Here is a 24,317-nt window from a genome sequence, read left to right as displayed (position 1 = left end):
CATAATCAGCAGCAGCCTCTTGGAAAGAATACCGCTTCCCCAAAGTGCTACAAGTGGTAAGGGAGAGAAAGGGCCCCAAAGCATAAAAAACTGCAAGATCAACTGGATGACACATTAAAAGCGAAGAGAAGCAAGATTCTCTCTAAAACGGGGCCGGCGTCAAGGGTAGGCATGATCGGGCGCCTGCCAAGGGCCCACACTCCAGCCGGCGCCCACTGACAAGAGCCCCCTGGAGTTGCTCTTCTTTTTTACCATTGCAGCCTGCTTGTTAACCAGCCTCTTGCTCTGGCCCAGACAACGGTGGTAGTGAGGAGGAGCAGGAGATGCCGCTGGCTACTTGCTCACTGAGTGTCAAGCAAGTGAGAGGTAGCAATGATGAGAAAGAGGACGATGTCAGGGTGGAAACTGAGCCGATAGAACCCCAGAGCAGTTCTGATTCTGAGGAGGATCAGCAATCCGTGGGAGAGGAGCCAGCTCATCCCTCACAGGCACAGCAGCTGGCAGAGATTCCTCCTGCCGGCATTCCTGAGATAGTGATCCTGGCAGTGAGAGAGTGTGGGAGGGGGGCTTGCTAGATGCTTGACGCAGACGCAGGGAGCGATAAGCGATGGAGGGCGCAGGAAGGAGGCGTAGCACCCATTTGGTGCGCAAGCAACGGCCGCCTCCCGTGGACCCAAGGGAAAGAGGGAGGATCTCTCCCTAGCCCATAAGTTCAGGGTCTGCAAGTAATTCTCCTTCAAATGGGGACCAACTGCCTACCCGGAGCATAGGCTACTCTGCTGTTCATTGCTTAGTCGCTGGTGATTAGCATCTGAAAGAGTCATTAAGTTGTAAAAGGATTAAAGCCTTGAAAAGAATCCTTTTGTCTGTGTCTTGAGTTGGCTATCGGAGTGTACTGAAAGAGGCCGCTAGGGCGCTCCTGACAGATGAGGAGCAAGAGCAGCTGGTGACAACCAGATCAAATATTTTGTGGGCCTAGACCGGCACTGGAGCGCCATGCGGCTGCACAGCGCTCTGAAAAGTTCTAACCATGGAAGCTAAAAAGTGTGCCTTGATCTTGGCCACATTCGCAGAAAAATGGTAAGCCAGAATTCATCAGAATCTTGCTTATTGTTTATGAGCAGGCATACTAGGGCACACTGCTTGATGGTTCCTGCTTGGCTCCTCCTGCAGGAGGGAGTGGCTAAACTAACCAGGAACTTACTGAGGCGAGAAAGCTTTGTGTTATGTCCCGACTATGGTCTGTGGCTCCGCCCACAAGCCAGGATCCTGAAGCCAACCTCAATCCCTGTCTTCAAACTCTAGCGTGTTACAGGAGCAACATCAGGAGTCCTGATTTGGAGATAACAATATTTTCCACACAGGCAAGTTCCTGATTAAGTTAGCTGCCGCCAGAGTGGGAAGAGCCAAGGAGAAGCGGTTGGGCAGCGTGCAGTAGCACACTTGCTCATGAATGGTAATTATTATTATTATTATTTACATTTCTATACCACCCAATAGCCAAGCTCTTTGGGTGGTTTACAGAAGATTGAAACCCTAAAAATACAATATAAAACTCAATATAAAAACCACTATATACAAAAACAATCAAAATCCCAGGACTAGTTAAAACCTTATTGTATGCTCTCAAATGCCTGGGAGTAGAGGAAAGTTTTAACCTGTGCAAAAGGATGACAACACTGGCACCAGGCGGACCTTACTGGGGAGAGTGTTCCACAATTGAGGGGCCGCCACCAAAAAGGCCCGTCTCTGTTGTTGCCATCCTCCAAACGTGAGGAGGGCCTCAGATGACGACCGCAGTATTCCGAAGAATTCTGGCTTAGTGTTTTCTGTGAATGCGGCCGCCGTCTTGTTCTGAGAAAAAGCACATGCTTTTCGCTTGATTAGCCAATTTATAAAGAGGAGGTAAGCAATTGCTCCTATTTTTTTAAGGCTAGGAGGGGGGAAATATCTGGCCATGCAGACCCAAGAGTGAGGACCCAGTGGTCTCAAAAGCGATGAAGTAATCAAAGGCAGGCTGGTGATCTAACAGACAAAAAGTGGATGAGTCACATCTGTGTGGCTATTCAGTGAGGTGTGTTGCTCACACTGAGGAACTAAGCCCAGAGCAGCAGTTATATAGAGCCAGCCAGGCCCCTATTGGTCCCTCAAATCACCTGATTCGGCTGGGCAGTACCGTTTCTGACCATTATAGGGGTGGCGCTGCAGCACAGCAGAGATTAGGCTGATTACTTCCGCTTTCCGAAAACTGCACTCCAACAACATTGTTAAGGCACCGCGCCTAGCTCTACATGACAATGCCACATGTGGAGAGAAAGGGGGACCACACCAATGCCAGCGCTAGCGTTAGCCAAGGAGAAACGCCCCTTCAGAGGTATCTACACTTCAAAGCAACATGGCGCAACAACTCAACACCTGGCTGACAGGTGAAGACATAAACATCTGACATCCTGATCAAGACCTGGAGTGAGAGGAAGGATTCTTAAATTATAATGATAGATTGAAAGATTCCATCGCACTTTTTTTTCCTATTTGCAATTCAGGATGTTACCTAAATGATCTTCCCGACAGCGGTATACAGCAATGAATGGGGATGTCTCCATTATGCAAGCAGAGCAATGCATGTGCGTCCTTCGTATTTACCAGTGTCAGACTTTATTACTGATTTTATTTGTTACATATATATTCCATTTTTCCTCCAAGGAGCCCAAGCTGGTATACATGATCCTCCTCCTCTCCATTTTATCCTCACAACGACAACCCTGTGAGGTGGGCTGGGCTGAGAGTCAGTGGCTGGCCCAGAGTCACCCAGTGAGCTTCAAGTGGGGACTAGAACCCGGATCTCCCGAGTCCTAGTCCAAAACTGTAACCACTACACTACACTGTGTGTGTGTGTATATATATATAGAGAGAGAGAGAGAAAGAGACTATATATTACACACACACACACACACACACACACACAAACAAACAAAACACCACACAAATATAACACACAAGTACATATAATACACACATACACAGGCGTCCATGGCAAATCCCTGTTCCTGTGTTACTGTTGGTGATGTCTTTTAAAGAATTTCCTTAGTGCGCATACACATGCAGAAGTAAGGCTGGCCCTACCATCAGGCAGGCTGAAGCAGTCGCCTCAGGTGGGATGCTGGGAAGTGAGAGCAAAGTGTTGGAGGAAAGAGCTCTGTGCCTCACGGCCTGCCCTATGCTCCCTAAGCTAGCCTGCTGTCTTCAGGTTCAATGGAGGATGCTCTTCCATCTCTAGCATGGAAGAAACAGTCTAGCCAGCTTTTGGACATGCAATGGGAAAGGGTGCCATCTTGTTCTTCGCCTGAGGCAGCAAAATGCCTTGGGCCGGCCCTGTGCAGAAGCGTCGCAAAATGCAGCCGCCAGAGTGCTATCCAGCATCTGCTTTTCGGAGCATATCGCTCCAGTTCTGTGTCATGTCCATGGTGCATAAATCCAGGTATCCTATCAACACCAGGCTGTGAGAATGCCAGCTTTCAGGCTTGTTTCTTTTGTCTCCCAACTGCAAGGGTACAGTCCATAATATCCCCTCATTCTGCTGCATGTGTAGAGCTGGTCCAAGAAAACCACAACTCCTCAGTGTCATGCATTCATGTCAAGGACAGGGAGAAAATAGACTGGGATCTGCTGGTCAATCTCTGGGTGGCTTGAACTAGATCTCCAAGGGTTTCTGACTTTAAACGAGAGCAAAGGGATAAAGCAGTCTTACCCAACCTGATGCCCTCCGGATATCGTGGACTAGAACTCCCAGCATCCCTCAGCCAGCCCTCCAACACATCTGGAGGGCACCGGATTGGGCAAGACTGGGATAAAACACCACCTCTGCATGGTTGGCCTTGTAATGATTGCTGATCTCTCAGCCCCAGTGTTCTCCATCTGTGAAATGGAAGTACTCATCCCTTGCATTTGACCAGGTCTTTGTTCAGCTCTGGGGGCCACTTTTAGACTGACGGGTTAGGATCCCTGATCTGTGCTAAGTCACATGTCGATTTATATATATGGCAGCAGATGGTTTGTGGGGTGCAGTAAGTAACGGGTTCTGCTCCCCTAAGCAACCATTTTCTGTCTGGCTTTGGTTGGTAGGCCTCAGTGTTCTAGTAAAAAAATGCAAAATAGATCCCGCAAGTCTGAAATCTGCTCACCTCTGCCTTACAGCGCTTGGAGCTTCCCTGGGTCACACCTAAGAGAAGAACCTCCAATCTATACCATTCAAATGCTGCCTTTTAGCTGAACCCACACATAAGTGTCAAGACGATCTTCCTAGCTGTTCATCCCTACGGGGAGAATCCTAATTAAATTATCAACTAATTTTAATCATTGATAATTACAGTGAATTTAAAGGGCTGATGTAACACAAAAGGAAAAAAAAACAAACCCAAATCCATTTTCACCCACATCCGCCCTTCTAATAAGTCTCAGATTTTCAAAGATCAACCAAACAACACATGGGTTTATACAAGTCTACCCATTCCGACATGTAACCTCATTAAATCTTGACGAATTCTTTCATTTTAAAAAAATATAGACTCCTGGGAAATAAGCAATAGCCGTCCCCAATGAGCGGCCTTCCTCAACCTGTGCCCTCCAAATGTGTTGGACGACAAGTCCCAGCATCCACGAACACATCTGGAGGGTACCAGATACATCTTCAAGCTAGAAACAGAGCCATTACATAACCTAAACATATGTAAACATAACCATTGCAAACGTGGGAGATGTATTCCGATCTTTCTTTTTGCAGAGGACGGAGCGCTGCTCCCAAGGAAGCCGCTTAAGGGATGGAAAAGCTTACTATAAGAAGGTTTGTTTACGTAAATGGAAAAGGAAGCCACCAGCTCCTTCAATTGTTAAAATGAGACACGGCTCGTCCACTTTCAGCTAAAACCCCCCACACACCACCACCACAAACACACACAAAAGAAACACACCGTCGGCCTGAAGCATTCCACAATGCCTCCCGTGACATTTGCAGTTTGAGAGCCCAGATCCATGAAATCACTGCCAAGTAGGAGAACCTGAGAGGAGGGGTCCCAGGACAGTATTCTACTTAAAGCAGACCCATTGAAATGAATGTGACTAAACTTAGTTCTGACTAGCTCAAGTCCCATTCATTTCAATGGGTCTACTCTAAGTAGGACTATCATTGGATACTACCCACAAATGAGAAGCAAAGCAGGGCAGCGGGGGGAGAATATCAGAAGGATGAAGGCAAACCAAGATAACATCCCGACCCCACTAGCCACTTCTGGTTATCCGGTTAATCTAGGACCTTGAAAAAACTCATCTGCACATTTCTTATACATGCTAATCCTCCAATTCTCTGTCTCTCTCTCTCTCTCCACGTGCGCGCACGCGCAGACACACAAACACACACACACACAGAGAAAGAGAGAGAGAGAGAGAGAGAGAGAGTGACTTTCAATCATTTAAATCAGGGGTAGGCAACCTTTTTGAGCCAAGGGCACATTTGGCAATTTGAGAAACTGTCATGGGTGCCACCACAAAATGGTTGCCATGGGAGGCATGGCAAAAGACCAGTAACCTGCCCAAAAGTCTGAGGATGAGGCAGAGGTGAGGTCTGAGGCCCAACACATTAACAACTCCCTTGAACCCACAGTTTTCAGCACCTACAGAAACCTATTTCACAGCAATCCCAGCCGCCGTAGGAAAATGTGTTAATTTAAAAAAAAAAAAGTGGAAGAGTTAGAAAACCTTGGCAGGGCCAAGGCAGGTGACCCAGGGCAGGTTGGAGTCTGCGGGCACCACATTGCCTATCCCTGAGTTAAATAAATTATTTATTATTATTATTACATTTATATCCTGTCTTTTTTCCTCTTGCAAGAAACCCTAGGAAACTTATATAGTCCTCCTCCTCCTCTCCATTTTATCCTCACAACAACAATCCTGTGAGGTAGATTAAGCCGAGAGTCACTGACTGGCCCAAAAGCACCAACTGACCTTCATGACCTGAATGGGGACTAGAACTCAGATCTCCCGAGACCCACTCTAACCACTACACCACACTTGTTAGCCTGGGAGGTGTGTTACATGGCAGCAGTAGGCAACCTGGGACCTTCCAGATGTTTGGGACTACAACTCCGATCATCCCCAAATGCTGACTGAGGCTGATGGGAGTTGCAGTCCCAAGCATATGGAAGGCCTCAGGTTGCCTACTGTTGGTGTATGGCCATGGCAAGACAAAACGTGCTCAAGATCCACCTGGGTTTGCAGGAGATGCCTCCGTAACACCCATCAAGGTTCCACGGGTGGGAACAAACATGGGAGAGGCTTGTGTACTTCTGCCAGGAGCCCACGGATCTAGAACTGGGAACTCTTGGCTCGGTGCACAGCTGCTCTGTGTGGTGTGTGTGCAGGAAATCCCAGGTTTGGTTCTTGGCATCTCCAGTTAAAAACAGGATCAGGTAGCAGTTGTTGCAAAAGACGCTTCTCCGCCCGAGACCCTGGAAAGCCGCTACCCGGGAGAGAAGAAAACATTGGGCTAGAGGGACAGCCCGATTCGGTATATGGGAACTTTGGCTGTTCCTATTTGTTTTGAGTGCCGGTCCTGAAAACAGACTGCACAGAATACAAACTCAGTGAGCCTAGTACAAATTTGGCCCTACACTAGGGGAATTTAACCTCATGCTTGGGGGCCATATATGGCCTTCTGAGGTTCTCCAAATGGCCACACCCCTTTCTACGGCCCCACCCCTTTCCGCAGTGGAAACCGGTGCCTCCAATTTCGGTGGGGCTGCGATTCCATTCCAGGTTTTAATCAGAACCAGCCAGAACTCTAAAGGGGCTATCCAAGGTGCTGAACCCTATCCCCAAAATGGTTCTGGAGGAAACCCAGAATGGAATCACAGCCCCACTGAAATAGGAGCCACCAGCCTCCACTGCCTTTCCTCCATCCAACACTCATTTCGTGGTTTCCTGGCTTTTATGCAGGTTTTTCCCCATTCTAAAAGGCTGCAATGCCTCTCCTGAGGCTTAGTTACAGTAAAGAGCTTGAAGCTAAAATAGCTCTCCACCCCCCACCCCACAAGGTAGACGTAGCTCCACTAGAGACAGCCGGACTGAATCAGCTTGTGTTTATTGATTCCAAGTATTTATAAGCCGCTTCGTAGGGCTGAGCCCTCACAAAGCAGCATACACAACATAAATGAAGCAATGGCATGTTGAGCAGATCATGTAAGCGTATGTCAGACAAGAGCAAAGATGTATGTCTCAGAAAACTGCTTTAGTCTGCACAGCCATCAATTCTCTTTAAGGAAATGCCGCAGTAAAAAGATACATTTTCAAGGGCCTCTTCAGTGCCTGTGCGGAAGGGGGCCAAGGGAACGTTAATCAAAAGCGGGTTCCATAAGCGTGGGGCTACCACCGAGAAAGCCCTGTCTCTCGTCAGAAATCCAAACACTCCAGCTTAACTGGTTTGTGGAGGAGGCTTTATAACAGAGTCAGCCTTTACCAATAACAAATTAAAAAATGTATCTACCACCTTAGAATCTTGCCGTAGGATAATATGGCAGTGTACTCATAAACAGCCAAGCCCTATCACACCACTGCAATTAAAGAACAATTAATTCCTCCACCCGCTATGGAACAGCATCAAAAGCCAACATATATCTTGGGTGTGTAGAGCGGGAAGGTGGTTAAGATTTCCAACGTGCTTATCTAAAGTATCAATATTTGCATTTGGTTGAAAATTTCATTTCTGGGTTTTCAATTTTCCTTCCTTTATTCAATTCCCTAGGCAGAAAAACGTACAATTCAAAGGAAGAGCCAACAGCTTAAAAAATGCATCCAGCATTTGCCACAGTTTGGAGGATATATAAAAGGCTGAAGATTTGTTCTATGCACAGGGTCGACATTACAGAGACCGGATGGATCCCTCTTCATCACGCCTCTGACTCATAAAAAAAATAAATTGCTTCAAGTATCTTAAAGGACGATCTTGAGAAATATGCACATAATAATAAGCCTTTGGCTGTAAGCTCCAAGGGTGGGACAACATATGTTCCGAAACCTGCTTCTGCCAAGGTAGCACGCCTGCGGGCGGTGGAGTATTTGTCGGGGAGAATTAGCAGGTGGGGGGCACTTCCGTACCTCTCAGACCTCATCTAGGCATACTCCCCAGCCTCGAAAGATTTCCCCCCCCAGCCAGCTTATTTCTGCTCTCCAAGCCAGCTGGAGAAAGAAAGGATTCAAATGGGCCCGAAGGAAATCCAAGAGGTCACCCCTCTTCCTGCTCACCGATTCCCCCTTGCAGATGGCCTGGTCCTCCACACTGGGAATCCTGAGTTGGAAACAGACTTACGACGTTGTAGTGAAACCAGGCAGGGCTCACAGGGTCAAAGCACCAGGGCTTTTTCATTAACGGGGGTGGGAATGTCATCTGCCGCCACCACCCCATCTTCCCCTTGAATTTACCTGCAACCCCCACAGCAGCGGGAGGGAAATGGATTTTCCCAGCAATGACACATTGTTGTGAGCTGCTCCTGTTGCAATGCAAAGCATTTTGGGGCAGCCTGGACATGAATGGGTAATTGAGACCGATTCGTTTCACGAAAGCCCTGCAAGAGATATAATACACACTCACAGAAAGATGGATCGGCACAGCTGCCTGCAGTTTTGGACTCTCCTTGCGGGTGTGGCTATAGGGACCATCATAATAATCACCTGGACTCCAATATATTTATGTAGACTAAGACGGTGAAAATAAGGGGGAACGCAAATAGCGTCCGCTACGCTATTTGCATTCCCCCTTAGTTTTGCCATCTTGGTCTACGTAAATATTTATGTAGACTAAGACAACCAAAAATAGGGAATGCAAATGGCGGCAGCCGTAGCCGCCGCCATTTGCGTACACATTTTTGTTTTTAACCCAGACATGATTTGCATCCCTGCTAGCCAGCGGCTGGATGTCCGGCTGCTGGCAGAGCCGGCCAGTGGCTCCGCGGAATCCCCGTAGAGCGGAGCCGGCCGGCCAGGATTCCGGGGGGAGGGATGGAGGACCTCCTCCCCCCAGCGGAACCCGGTGGAGCCAGGTAAGGGGGGTTTCGTACATCCCTAGATACAGCGTAAGCTGGCGTCCTCAGTCCCCTCCCTGCCCACTGGCACTCCTTCTTTCCCTCCTCTCCGAGGTGGCCTTTGCGATCTTGGCGAAGCAGCTGACATCATTCTCTCTGCGCCAGCTGCAAGGGGGAGGGGAGCTCGGATTACTGGCTCTGAGGTCGGAGTGCTGACTCCGACCTCGGATCCAGAAATCTGAACTATCCTATGGCCCCCCAGACTCCGTCTAGGGGCCACATTGCTCCCTAAGTTAGTTGAACAAAGGTCCCATCAAAAATCAATGGGACAAGAGAGTCAGGACTTATGTTCCATTGATTTCAGCGGGACCCAGGTTCAACTAACGCAGCCTGAATCCCACCACCCGTGTCTGCCTCATAACGGGCATTTAATTTAATGTATGACATCCATGTAGTTGAAACTACCTAACTACTTCAAAAGTAATTACAAAAGTAGTTCTAATCACTTTTACTGAAATGTAGTAGATAACTGAGAGTGAAAACTAACTTTAGGAAGCAGCCTGTAGTTGCAAGTCAATTACTCTTAAAGAAACACATGCTCTGCAGTCTTTCTCCCCTTCTCTCCTCCCTCAATCGTCGCTGCCATCTTTGCAAGCTTTGGGGGGGGCTTGCAAAGATGGCAGAGAGAGAGATGAGAAAGAGATGGAGGAAGCTAAGGCTTTGTCAGCCAGTGGCTACATGAAGTGAAATATTGTTGGCCTAAGACATAATGAAAGGCCTAATCTGTCCTGTGCATTTTTGGATGAGCATCCCGGTTCATGCGCCTTTCCATTTCTGGGAAGATTACATAAAAAGAGTTTCTCCACCCTTTCTCATGTGAACCATAAAGCAGATTTATGACCCAGGTTATGTTCTGTGTTTTCTCCTGGGGAGGAAACAAAAAAATGAATGAGGAAAAGAGTGGACCAAGTTCATTTATTTTTACAACCAGGATTTGCTTTCTAATCAACGCGGAACCAAAGTTTGGCCTTCCACTTAATACTCCAGTCAGTCTTTCTACCATCAGCCTCTACCAACAGATTGTTTCACTGGGGAAACTGCACCAGCTGTCTGTGTCTGGAAAGCCTGCCCTAATCTTCAGAGGCAATCACTTTCTCTTAAAGGGGTAGGCAACCTGGTGTCCTCCAGATGTTTTGGCTAACAATTCCCATAATCTCTGACCATGTTGGTTGGGCCTGGTGGAAGTGGTAGTCCAAAACATCTAGAGGGTACCAGGTTGCTCACCCTTGTATCTAAAGCAGGGATGGGCTACCTGTGGTCTTCCAGATGTTTTTGGCCTACAACTCCCATCAGCCATAGCCAGCACAGCCAACAAGGGAGGAATCATGGGAGTTGTAGGCCAAAACATCTGGAGGGCCACAAGTTTCCCACCCCTGATCTAAAGGGTGTTTTCAAGTTAAGAAGATCAGAAGAGCCCTGCTGGATCAGACTAGGGGTCCATCTAGTCCAGCATTCTGTTCACACAGTGGCCAACCAGCTGCCCACGGGAAGCCCACGAGCAGGGCATGAGTGCAACAGCACCCTCCTGCCCATGTTCCCCATCAACGGGTGTACATAGGCATACCACCTCTGGTATTGGAGGTAGCGTACAGCCATCAAGGCTAGAAGCAATGTTACTTTTTAATATACATATATACGTCGGAAACAACCGGGAGCACTCCTATAGGAAATCACTAGCTCAGCTTTCCCCCGCCTGGTGCCCTCCAGATGTTTGGGACTACAACTCACAGGATTCCTGATGTCATGGGAGTTGAAGTCCACAACACCTGGTGGGCGCCAGGCAGGAGAAGGCTGAACTGGCCCCTGAAGCAAAATGCATGTGACTCAGTACTGAGTGAAGACTGAGAGACACCATCTTCTTCAGCTAACCCAAGACAAACAAACCTAAGCGAGGAAACTTCCAGTGCATAACACCGGCCTGTAAAACAGGTCCTTGGTGCCAACACCAACAATTCTGGGCCACATTAAGCAATTAAATCAATGGTGGGTTGGTTCTTGCCTAAGAAAGTGTTTCAACTAACTGGAGAACACGTTGATGTTCCAATGGGAGTGTCCTGTTTACGAGAAAGGCACATTCTATTCTAAGGGCTCAGGAAGGGCTGACATCAAGGGTAGGCATGATTGGGCACCTGCCAAGAGTCCACACCCCAGTAGGGTCCCACTGGCAAGAGCCCACTTGAGCTGCTCCTTCCCTTAATCACTGCAATGCACTTGTTCAATTGTCTCTCGCTCTAGCCCAGACAAAGGTGGTAGTGAGAAGGAGGAAGAGGAGATGCCACGGCCTGCCTGCTCCCTGGCTCTCTGCTGTCAAGCAAGCAACTGGTAGCAATGATGAGAAAGAGGATGAGGAGCAAGGGCAGCTGGGGATAATGGCAAGGAGGAGGCGGACTCGCTCAGGGAGGGAGCCCGTTGCGGGTGTCTTGCCCAAGGGCCCTCAAAACCTGGAGCCAGCACTAGACTTGGGTAATTTTTGCGGAATTCTGGGCTCCTTTTCTTCAAAAATGGCGAACAAAGACTCGTATGTTTCCAAAGCAGCTTGCTTCGTGGGAACAGGGAGTGCTATTGTCCAAAAAGAACCTGCCCAAAGCACTTTTAGCTGTGCTGTTCTTCTGATTCCAGCCTATATGGCCTCCATACAACACAGACAGGAACATCTGGAAAGGTGTCGGCAGGGGCTGGGGTAATTTGTCCTCCTTTAGGAAGGAGAGAGAGAGAGAGAGAGAGAGAGAGAGGACCAACTGACAGTCCATCAACAGCATCTAGTCTGAGATCATTTTATCCAATTCATGTTACGTGCATGAAGACATGGAACTGCCAGGACAGACCAATGTGTCCATCTAGCCCCCTGTCTACTCTGACCAACAGCTCCTCTCTAGGATCTCTGGCAAGGGTCTTCCCAGCTTTACTACCTGGATCCTTTTACCTGAAGATTGGATCTGGGACCTTTCCATGCAAAGTGTATGCTCTACCACAGAGCTATGAGGCTTCCCCATCCGGCGGAGCTATGGCTGCCTGAACCTGCCTGTCCCCAAGACAGTTTCATGTGAAGCATGCACTCCACCACTAAGCTATGCTCCTTCCCCATAAGGTATATGGCGGAGATATGGCTGCCCCAACATTGCATGGAATATTATCGGGGCAGGCAAAGTGTGTACTCTATCACTAAGGTCCTTCACCGCGAGATACATGGTGGAGCTATGGCTGCCCCAGCCTTGCCTGCCCGCAAGACCATTCCATGCAAAGTGTGCACTCTACCACTAAGCTATGGCCCTTCACCATGAGATACGTGGCAGAGCTATGCCTACCCCCAACATTGTCTGCCCTAAGAGCTGCAGTACATTCATTAGAACCAGGATGTGTCAAAATTCAGCCATTGATAGCGGCGCTACAACATACATCCAAAGCGCACAGAATGTGTATCTCTACATTCTGTGTATTTCTACATCTGTGTCTCTGTACATTCAAAGCCCCTACAAGTTTTGTCCATTTTTTATTTCATGGGAGTACACTCAAGTGAAGCGTGTCCTGAAGTCTCAGCAATAACAGCCAAACAACTTTTTCACAATTTCATTTTATTCTTATTTTTGAGGAGATCACTTTAACTGCCCTCCAGAGACCCATAATTTTGAAACAGCTCAAGAGTTAACCACGGATTTTGACCTGTGTTAATTTGAAACCCTTGGTTTGCCCTGCCAACCACATTTTTTGTACAGCAACATTTTAATATTAAAGAAGCCATAAATCCATCTATCTGGGTTTGCTGGATGAAAGTAACATCCCTCCCTTTGGGTTAGATTCGACATGTATGCAAATTTCCACTTGATAGTGTAATTTTTTTTTTTTAAGTGGTAAAGGGGAAAAGTTTAAGTGTTGACTGTTTTAGTGCTCAAGACTTAAGTCTCCTTGAATATGGACAGAACTTGTCCATCCAGCTTGGAACAAGGGATGCTGAGAATTGGTTTCTTCTTATTGACGAAAGCCAACTCATTACAGCTGACTGGTTCATAGTTTTTATGCTGCCAATGGAACAGATCTGCATGTTTTTTATGGATAAGCTTATGGAAAAATCTGTACCCCCCGAGGAATAAAAAATATATAAAAGACACGAAAAAAAACTCCAATGCAACAGTGTCTGCAATTCGTGGTTTATACAGAAAGACTGGGGAAACAGCTGGCTAGAAATCTTAACAACATGTAAAGGGTAATGATTAAAGGTTATGAAGCAAATGAAAATGTTAGAGCAACTGAATAATGCTGTTACATCAAAATTAGAGCGAGAGGGAGAGGTTGATGTAAAGCGGCACAATAGCAAAGTGACAAGAATGCTCCGGATCCACTGCAGATGCCGTCAGTCTTAAGGTAAAATGTATAAGAAAGACTAACAGCAGAATATTAAAAACATATTTTAAGCTAAATGTTTCAGCTTCTTCCCTCATCGGTAGCTGTGCTGTTAAAAACATATCCTTTTACAGCACAGCTATTGATGAGGGCGGAAGCCAAAATGTCTAGCTTAGGGTGCAATCCTATTCATGTTTAGGTAGAGAAAAGGCCTACAACTCCCAGCATTCCCTAGCCAGCAAGGCGGGCTAGGGAATGCTGGGAGTTGTAGGCCTTTTCTCTGTCTAAACATGCACAAGATTGCGTCCTTAAAATATATATTTTAATACTCTGTTGTTAGTCTTTCTATCTTTCAGAGAGAGAGAGAGAGAGAGAGAGAGAATGCTATGGTCAGAAAATGGCCTGAAATATTACAGATGTGTTGTGCAGACTAATTTTACAGCAACTAAACCTATCTAGCATCTCTATCTAATCAGCATCCTATTCATCTAATTTAACAGCAAGAATAAGCTATGTGGTTTTTCATTATTTTCAGAAAGCAAATGTTTCAAATTTTTCATTCAGCCACAAATGTTAAACAAGATGGAAAATGAGACAGCTCAAAAACTGACTGGCAAGGCCTGTGGATTACAGCCAGCCAAGAGGAGGGCACACACTAACTAAGGAGTAAGCCCCATTAAATGCAATGGAACTTACTTCTGAGGGAACGTGCACAGGATTGCATTGTACAATGTCCCTCAACTTAAAGACAGCCCTACGAAATCGTTTGATGCCAACATGTATGAATTTGAGGTTTTTTTCCATGCCTCTCCATAAATGTTCTTCCCAATGTTGGGTGCGTACACCCTTGCTGCTTACCTAACTCTGTCTTATTCCTCTCCATGGCAGACATTCCAAGTTCTTCAAAACACAGGCATGCTGCAGCCAGATTAAGTTACAAAATAGGGGTAATTTGTGTTAGAACCCTTTAAGAGGGCAATCCTATTAATTACACCCTCGATGATCAGAAGCCCCCAAACTCGGAGGCTTACGGTCATCCTATGCAGGCTGGGAGGAGCAGTGGAGCTGATCTTCACCTCCCCATCCTCCCGCACAGCATTTTTTGCTAGACAGGCCATTTTGCCTGTCTAGCAAAGGCATTTCGGAGGAGGAGGGAAGGAGAACATAAAAACAGCCATGCTGGAACAGACCAAGGGTACATCAAGTCCAGCATCATGTTCACATGGTGGCCAACCAGCTGTCGACCAGGAACCCAAAAGCAGGGCATGAGCACAACAGCACCCTCCCACCCATGTTCCCCAGCAACTGGTGTACATAGGCTCATTGCCTCTGCTACTGGAGGTGGCACATAGGCATCAAGACGAGTAGCCATTGATAGCCTTTTCCTCCAGGAATCTATCCAGCTCCCTTTTAAAACCATCCAAATTGGTGGCCATCAATACACCCTGTGGTAGCGAATTCCATAGTCTAACTATGCGCTGTGCAAAGGGGGACTTCCTTTTATCTGTCCTGAATCTCCCACCAATCAGCTTCATGGGGTGACCCCAGGTTCTGGTATTTTGAGAGATTGAGAAAAATGTCTCCCTATCCACATTCTCCACACCATGCATAATTTTGTGGACCCCTATCATGTCTCCCCTTTACCCTCCTTTTTTCCAGGCTAAACAATCCCAGCTGTTGTAACCTTCCCTCATAGGGGAGATGCTCTAGCTCCTTGATCATTTTAGTTGCCCTTTTCTGCACTTTTTTCAGCTCTACAATATCTTTTTTTAGGTGCAGTGACCAGAACCATACATAGTATTCCAAGTGTAGAACTGTACACAGTATTCCAAGTATGATTGCACCATAGATTTGTATAAAGGCAAGAATTGATGCTTTCGAACTGTGGTGCTGGAGGAGACTCTTACGAATCCCCTGGACTGCAAGGAGGTCAAATTGGTCAATCCTAAAGGAAATCAACCCTGATTGCTCATTGGAAGGACAGATACTGAAGCTGAAGCTCAAATATTTTGGCCACCTAATGCGAAGAGAAAAGTCACTGGAAAAGACCCTGATGCTGGGAAAGATTGAAGGCAAAAGGAGAAGGGGACAGCAGAGGATGAGATGGCTAGATAGCATCACCGATGCAATGAATATGGACTTGAGCACACTCCGGGAGAGAGCGCAGGACAGGAAGGCCTGGCGTACTATGGTCCACGAGGTCACGAAGAGTCGGACACGACTGAACAACAACAACAATATGATATTGGCAGTTTTATTCTCAATGCCTTTTCTAACTATGCCTAACATGGAGTTTGCCTTTTTTACACCAGCTGGACACTGGGTTGACATTGTCATCGAGCTGTCCATCCTAGCCTCTCCAGTCTCCTCCCCTCCCATCAAAATCCCCACTTTCCCCCTCTCCGAGGTCGAGTTCCCCACCTCAAAGGCCAGCTGTGCAGTTCTTTCTGTGCTGGCTCTCTGATCCCCCCCCCTCTGAGGTCGGAGCGCTATCTCCGACCTCGGAGCTGGGAATCTGAACTATCCTATGGCCCCTCAGACGCTGTCTAGAGGTCATACCATCACTCCCTAAAATAAGTAATGTATTCTAAACTGCAAGAGGTAGGTTCTCTAATACAGGCTACACCAGCCTTGCCCAAGCTGACAGCCTCCAGATGTATTACACTACAACTCCCATCATTCCCAGCCAAGTGTCCCTTGGTCGTGTGGCTGGGGGTGGTGGGAGTCGTAGTCCAACACATCAGGAGGGCACCAGGCTGGCGAAGACTGGGCAATGCAACAGCCTTGTCTGTTTACTCATCTTTGACCTGCTGACCCAAAGGAATTGTAGATCAGTGGTTGTGGGCAGACACCCTGGTATAATCTGATAGAAGGGAAGCAGAGGGAAAAGAAAACAACCTGTAATCTGTTCAAACTCACAAACAAATTAGTTGCACAGTAAGAAGCCATAGGAGGGGACATAGCTCAGTGTGACAGAGCACATGCTTTGCATGCAGGAGGTCCCAGGTCCAATCCCCTGCATCTCCAGGTAGGGTGAAGAAAGAACCCTGCCTGAAACCTCAGGGAGATGCTGCCGGTAAGCAGATGCAACGTTCCAGGTCAATCTCCTTCTAACCACATTCCCGACCAAGTGGTAATTTGACCAATCTGCCACGTAGACACACAGCAAGAACCAAGTCAAGCTTAAGCGGTAATCCTATGCCTGTTAAGAGAGAAATAAGTCCTACAATTCCCGGCATCCTGACTTATTTCTGTCTTGCGCCCATACCCATTTAAGTCTCACTGATTTCAAAGGGAGGTGTTTAAGCCCGTGCATAATTTTCAAATCAGAGTCAGTGTGACTTAAAAGTGCTTCTCTTCCATGACCAGTACCCCTGCCATACAACTCCACCCTTTTCAAAAAGGCCTTGCACAAGGGGGGCAGTGAATTGCATTCAATGTTCCCTTAAAGAAAAAAACCAAAAGCCCGAAATGCCAACAACATGTTCCAGCTGAACTGCAAAAGCCTTCCAAACGAATCCTTTTAAAAACCAGTCCTAAAACAAACACACAGAGATCACCCGAAAAGCTGCCACCGAATTCAAACCGCTCAACTTGGGAAGACGTAGGTCATCTGTTTGGTATTTAGTGCTCTTTGAGATTAAGTATCTGGGAGGTGGTTTGATGGGATCTCAGGGGGTACAGTGATCGCAACCACCAGCTGCTGGCACAACCAGTTGCCCTCTGGCACTCCAAAGACGCCAGTTCAAGTCATCTCCAAACGATGTGTTCCTAATGTTTCAAAGCAGCTGCTTAACCAGGATTAAAAATGGATTTTACATACCCATCAGCGTTTCGTCTACTTTCAGTACAAACTTCCTGTTGTCAAAGATGCTAAACTAATACCTAAGGACATGTGGTAGGAAGTAAACCCCATAAACCAAAGGTGCAGAACCTCAGGTCCCCAGAAGGCCATGCCCTTTTTCCCTGGCCCCACCCTCTTTCCCCCAAACCCCTTTCCCTCCATTCTAAAAGGTTGAAACGCCTCTCTGAAGGCTGAGTTACTGGGCAGTAAGAGTTTGAAGCTAAAATAGGCTGGTTTTTTTGGCATTTTGACCAGGCCCCTTTTCCCGCTGGCCATGCCCACCCCTGGAATGCAGCCCCCGAGAGGTTCCCCAAAATGGTATTTGGCCCTTAGGCTGAAAGAGGTTCTGCAGCCCTGCCATAAACAAAGTGAAACTGTAAAATATGCTGACAGGTTCCCTTACAGGGAGTATGCCTCATCAAACCCAGTGGGACCTACCCCAACTAAAATGGACATAATACTGGGATTCACGATCATATAAACAAAAAAGTCATACCTGTCTGTATTATTTCCCTCCAACCCACTTATTTTTCCTTAGGGCAAAAGTCTGTATCAGTGTAACTGAATGGTCCTGTTCTGACGATCATATCACAGCCTTTAGCCCACACGTGCAGCCCCTTTGCAACACAAGCAAATAAACCAGGAAGTCTTCCATTAACCATCGTTTCCCATTTTGTCCAAACCAGGAAACTGTGGCTACCAGCTTTGGAACAGAACAGCATGTTAAACCATGGTTTGAATTTGGCTTAATATCCTGGCTTGTTCTGAAGCTCGTAACCGTAGTTTCCTGGTTCAGACAAAACAGGGAACTATTGTTAATTAAAGGCTTCCTGATTTAATTGTGCTGGTGCAAAGCGTCTATGCGAGTGAGCAAAAGACTCATTCATATCTCAGTTTATTATGCCGAGATATGCTTGTCCAAACTTTCCCATTGTGAAGACTTTCGGAAACAGTGAAGTTAAAAGCAGCCCAATCCTATGCATGTTTACTCAGAAGTGAGTCCCACTGAGTTCAGTGGGACTTTCTCCATAGTAACTGTGTTTAAGATTGCAACTGAAGATTACAGTCCTGAAGCTAAGATCCTCATCACATATGTGTGTACCTATTCTGATGTAGTTTGGTACAGACTCCTGATTTAATTGGCTAATCTCTTGTGTATCCAGACTTTTATGGTCAGCTCTCCAAAAACCTTCTTTCTACTTGCAAAGGATCGGAGTGCCCCAGAGGCTGCTCCATGCAAAATTACAATTTGGATGCACTTACAAGCATGGCTTGCTGCCAAAAACGGGATGTACCAAGTGATATACCAACTGATATTAAACTTGCACAAGTGGGAGACTAAACTTCAACAAACTGATTGACCTAAAAAAGCTTTGAATCCTGGGCAATTTGCCTTTTTTTTTTTTTTTTAAAGCACCTGTTCTAAGAACTGATGAACAAGAAAATACTCAGGAACATTATCACGTCCCTACTGGTAGACTTGAAAATAACCACTCACTTGGAGCAAGTAAGAAATCACCTCTAGGCGACCAGGCTGAAAACAAGCGTCATGAAAGTTATTTTTCAGAACTTACTTTGCATCCATTGTGAGGACAGAAAGTCCCAGGGCATGGTCTGAAAGCACATAATGCAGCAATGTTGCTGAAGCTAAGCAAACCTGGGTCAGTGCTTGGATGGAAACTCTAAGTACGCCATTTCGAAGATAGGCTTCATTTATATCTCGCCTTTCACACAATTAAAGACACCTTAGTCTAGCCTTTCCCAAGCAGGCGCCCTTCACATGTGTGGGACTACAACTCCTATCATCCCCAGCCAGCATGCCAATGGGGAACCTCCAGCCCATGTGGGGGATCTCCATCCGACCCGCCAGTTTCTTTCCCAGGTCCTAGCCCCTCTCCCAGCAGGGAAATGTATTTATTTATAATATTTCTTGGCTGCCTTGCAGGACAGAAACTCTCCCAAGGTGGCATACAACAGTAGGATTCACATAATAAAAGCTGATGTGGTAATAAAAACAATAAAAACAGCAGCAAACATTCTAAAAACAACAAACACCAGCATAAACATACAACTGTAGCAACAACCCAGTCGGATTTTAAAAAAAAACATAATCAGGGGAAGGCCAAAGTAAATTTTCACGGCCTTCCTAAAAGCTTGCAGTGATAGGACCTGGCAGACTCTGGATGACAACGTATTCCAGAAATGTGGGGCTGCTAGGGAAAAGGCCCTCTCATCTCTGCTCAGCCCTACCCACAGATGGAATGTACCTACACACACACACACACACAAGACCTTTCTTAGATTGGAATTTGGCCCTTGAACTGAACAAGGTTCCTCGATAAAATGAGTAGCAGGTTTATTAAAAACTGTTTAAAATAATTAACACAAATACTTACACAAACTACAGGTTGCAGACACTATTCTAGAAAAGGCATTCTCCTTTCTCTCTCGCTCTCTCTCTCTCTCTCTCTCTCTCTCTCTCACACACACACACACACACACACACACAAGCAAAGACATGCAGCATCTAAAAGCAAAGGAAGTTAGCCATTAGCTATTGACCCACTCCTGACAAGACTGCCAATTTTATTTTTCTGGCAGCATTTCTGTGCCTTTTTAAACCACTGAAGTTTAGCATGTGAAGCTTTTCCTCCCACCAATCACTGCATGTCCCCAAGGAAACCTGTCAGATTTCTCCCTGCAGCTGGTAAAGCACAGAAGGTATGTGTGCGTGCAAGGACAATAAACAATCCTATCTCATTAGATGGGGTATAAAGGCCTCGTCTCTGCAAGGGAGGACCAAACCTGCTGGATTCCTGCCCATCCAGCTCCTGTTAGAGGCTCAGCTCAAAGTCAGAGGTCAAAGGATGGCTCTTTAATTTCTTATTTAAGAAAAGCAGAAAAATAATAAATGCAGCCACTATTAATAAATAAAAACCACTATTAATCCAACATTTACATAACAGGGTGGGGAAAAGTAAGAAGGACTTTGGCACCATAAAGACAGGAAAATGTCAAGCATACAGTTGCAGATTGTCACTTCTTTATTGGTTTCAAGCTTCTTTTGTTATTTTTCTTAAATGAAGAAATCCTTGTTTCAATAAAAAATGTTTTGGGTTGTTGTTTTTAAAAGAGAGAGCTGGCACCAAGTGAGCCTCCACGGGGAAAGTGCTCAAGATAAAGGGGCCACCACTAAAAAGGTCCTCCTCCTGAATACCACAAAGTCCTCCTTTTTCTACAGGAAATGTTATATGTTGAATTTCTACCTCTTGTGCAGCTGTTAAAATCACAGCAAGGAGCGGGGGCCGGGGGGGGGGAGAGTGAAGTGGAAGAAAGCCGTAAACAACCCATAATGTGCACCGCCATAAAGCCCTCAGCTCCATCCCACCAACCTGGTGCCCTCCAGATGTGTTGGACTGCAACTCCCATCAGCCCTAGCCAGCTTGGGTAATGGTCAGGAATGTTAGTAATGATAGCCCAAAACATCAAAAGGGCACCAGACCTGGGGAATGGGGGATGGGGGCTGAGGCTGAGATAATAAAGCAAAGCCCCCATCTCTACAGGAAAGGCTCCTCCTGTTGAATTTCTACCTGCTCTGCAGCTGTTAAAAGCCATAGCCATGGGGCGGGGGGACACACTGAAGGCCCCTCCCCAGCAGCTCCCCCCTCCCCACATATGAAGCACAGAGAACCCCCTTCTCTCCCCCGCCCCCGACTCCCTCCGCGCCAGCGTAAGATCCTCACCAGTCCTCCCTTGGGAAGAGGGGGCTGGAAAGACGGGCTGGATCGATTGATCGGCGATCCACCGGAGATGCCTGTCTGGCAGCATAGACTTATACAGGCGACTAGGCAAGCGCGCAGAGCGCCGAGGACCCTCGATAGAAAGCGGGAGCGTTCGGTCACGTGACAGCCGCGGCTTCACTTTCTCTCTCTGTTTTTCTAGGGCGCTTGGAACGGCGAAGGAGCGGCGCATGCGCAGGCTTGTTAGCCAGGCTTTGCTAGAGCGGAGCGCGCTCGCGCGGTCTTCCCCGCCTCGGTGCCCTTCAGGCGCCGTGGACTACGACTCCCATCATCTCCCACAGACAGCGTGGCCCGTGGTCAGGGGATGCTGGGAGTTGTAGCCCAAAACACCCGAAGGACTCCACGTTGGGGAAGGCAGCAGTACAATGTAGTCTAGCCGTGGTCAGGGATGATGGGAGGTGTAGCCCGACAACATCTGGGGCGTGGCTGCTGGATGTTGTCAGACTACAACCCCCATCATCCCTGGCCACTGGCCAGGCTTTCTGGAGAATGATGGGAGTCGTAGTCCAACATCTGGGAAAGGCTTAGAGGAATGTTGCAAATTGGGGGAGTGAGGCTGGAAGAGGAGGAGGGTTGTTGACAGAGGTGCTGGCAAGATGCGGTGGCGGTGTAGCTCAGGGGTACAGCACCTGCTTTGTGGGCAGAAGATCCTTGGTTCGATACCTGGCATCTCCAAGTAGGGCTGGAAAAGACTCCTGTCCTGTCTGAAAACATGAGACCCAGTGTAGACAATACTGAGCTAGATCAGCCAATAATTTGACTTGGTATAAGAGTGCAATCCTATGCATGTTTAGACCAATAAAAGTTCTGCGTTCCCCAACTGGCTGGGGAATGCTGGGAATTGTAGATCTTTTTTCAGTCTAAACGTGCATGGGATTGCGCCTTAAGGCAGCTTTCTCTGTTCCTAAGGCTGCAATCCTATATATGTACCTACCTGGGAGCAAGTTCACACTGCACAAAAACATGTCCAGTTTAACGCCGGGGGGGACGGGGGGACAGATCCCTCAGCAAAGTGCTTAGTAGGCCCCTTCATTTTATTTTCCCTCAATACCCCAGAGCCATGCTATGTCAAAGGCATTCTGGGAAATTAAAATGACTACCAGCCACTGCCGCTGTTCTAACCCAATATTTGTTTTGTTTTGCTTAACACATTAAATTGCCTGTCAACAGAGTTCGTAATTCTGCAAAATGCCGGCATATAACTAATTACCAACCTAATTGTGCTTCTGGTTTTAGGGCACATTGCCAGGAGTTCCATTCTGTTTTCTTGAGTAACCTCGGTATTTAGAGTTATTAAGAATCAGGCTTAAAGGCTTCAGCGTTGCATTGTGGATGGTTTGAACACTCTATAAAATAAGAAACCAGCTTGGGGTTTTGTTTTGTTTTTTGGTAAGCTTGCAGTGTCTAGACATGTTATTTGTTTCGTCGTTTTTCTTACATGCTTAACCTCTACAGAGGGATATTACTTCTGTTTCTTTCTTCTTTTCCTCCCACCCCACTCTACCCCTAGCCAGCAATCAGACACGGCCTAATAAACCGTCAGCGAGACCTTCAACCTATTGTCTGCAAAATAAACATTCTTACTGTGGACACGGCCAAGCTCTTTCGGGAAAGCTTTAAGTCTGAAATCCAAAAGACACACTGTGTCCTTTTAATAATTTAATAGTGGAAGGCCCTTTATTTGCCCATTCCTGTGGTGTCATGAAGGTTTTCAAAGATTCTGGTTTAGGTTTCGGGATTAGGTGAAACTAGAGTGCCTTAAACCTCTTTAGAGGGTTTGGGATTAGGCCTACATCAGGCCTAATGCGGCCTTTTCTGTGCAAAGCTAAATTAAACAGCAAGCATATTCGTTGCACTCTTAACTGCACAGGTGTTTGGCAGCATACCAGAACGCATAAAGGAACCACTGGAAGAAGCATGAAGGGAAACATGAGCGTCCGCTAAGTACTACCCATATCGTTTGCAAGTGTGGGGGTCCCCTCCCTCTTCGCAAGGCACCCCTGAGTGGTTTGAAGCGTGGATATCGTTTTTATGAGCACCTCTGGCATGAACATGAGTAAATTGAAGATCTATGACACAAATGGATCAAGGGCTTGGTATCGCATGTGAGTAATTGCTGCCTGTTTTACAACAAGTGAATAGACACCGTTGGCAAAACAGCTGATATCACTGAAGTCCCCTTGCGTTACTAACATACAAGCGGGACCTGCAACAAAGAGTGTCAGTCCACAATGGCATTAACAAAGATTCAACACTCATATCTTAAATACATTAATATAAGTAGTCCATAAGTCTGAATAGTTATCCAAATGAGATTGACAACTACAGAATATACATTGAAATAGAGAGAGAGCAGGAAGAGTCTTGGACCATTGAATAATTGATGGTGGGTGTTTATCCTTTCAAGCTTGTAGTATAAGTCCCTTAGCAACTATAAGGCCTCTCAGAATCCATTGTCACTGTCCATCTGTTAGTCCCCATGCCACTGGAATATAACTGAAAAGATGATGATGATGAATTTCATTTCTATACCACCCAATAGCTGAAGCTCTCTGGGCGGTTCACAACAATTCACAAGATAAAAATACAGCAGAAAAATTTAAATATACAAAATTTAAAAACAATTTAAACAACTAAAAACAATTTCAATGAAATACTAGATCTGTTCAAACAGCTGGCATAAATGCCCCATCATATGCTATCAAATGCCTGGGAGTAAAAGACAGTCTGAACCTCGTGCCAAAAAGATGACAGTGTTGGTGCCAGGCGGGCCTCAGTGGGGAGCTCATAATCGGGGAGCCACCACTGAAAGGGCCCTCTCCAGTGTTATGGATGGGGATCCACAAATGTCAACATTTTTTCTAAGACAGAATTAATACAAACGCTAACTTCTGACCACAAAGAAGCCACCATAGAACACGCCCACACCATACCCCTCAACAAGGCATTTTTCACATCACATCGCCAACATTTAGCAGAGCTAGCCAATTTCTTCACAAGATCCTGCAGTGCTCGAAATATCCGAAACATCCGTTTTCGCTGAATCAATCTCAATTTTAAGTTTAGGGAAGTAGCACATATTGAAGCTAAGGCAGCTTTCCATTTATTAGGCTGTATAGGACATTCTAATTCTTTATTCCATTCAGCCCTAACATTCTCAGCCTCCAATTTACTACATCCCAGTAAATATTTATAAAGAGCTGCTAT

General features: G+C 46.6%; 1 protein-coding gene across 8 annotated transcripts in view; it reads right to left on the bottom strand.

Moving 5' to 3' along the window:
- The window catches only part of GNB1L (G protein subunit beta 1 like), a 110,155-nt gene extending 89,039 nt beyond the window's left edge, over positions 1-21,116 (bottom strand). For all 8 annotated transcript variants that reach the window (XM_084820384.1, XM_084820383.1, XM_084820387.1 and 5 more), the window contains exon 1: positions 21,054-21,116. The gene's annotated coding sequence lies outside the window, so the exon portion shown is untranslated. The remainder of the gene's footprint in view (positions 1-21,053) is intronic.
- Between the last annotated feature and the right edge of the window lie 3,201 nt (positions 21,117-24,317).

The sequence above is a fragment of the Heloderma suspectum genome, chromosome 13, assembly GCF_057233095.1.
Source record: "Heloderma suspectum isolate Gila_16-S chromosome 13, 16-S_ref, whole genome shotgun sequence".
NCBI classification, from domain to species: Eukaryota; Metazoa; Chordata; class Lepidosauria; order Squamata; family Helodermatidae; genus Heloderma; species Heloderma suspectum.
Note: the sequence above shows the minus strand (reverse complement) of the source record. Positions and strands in the feature narration are given on the sequence as shown.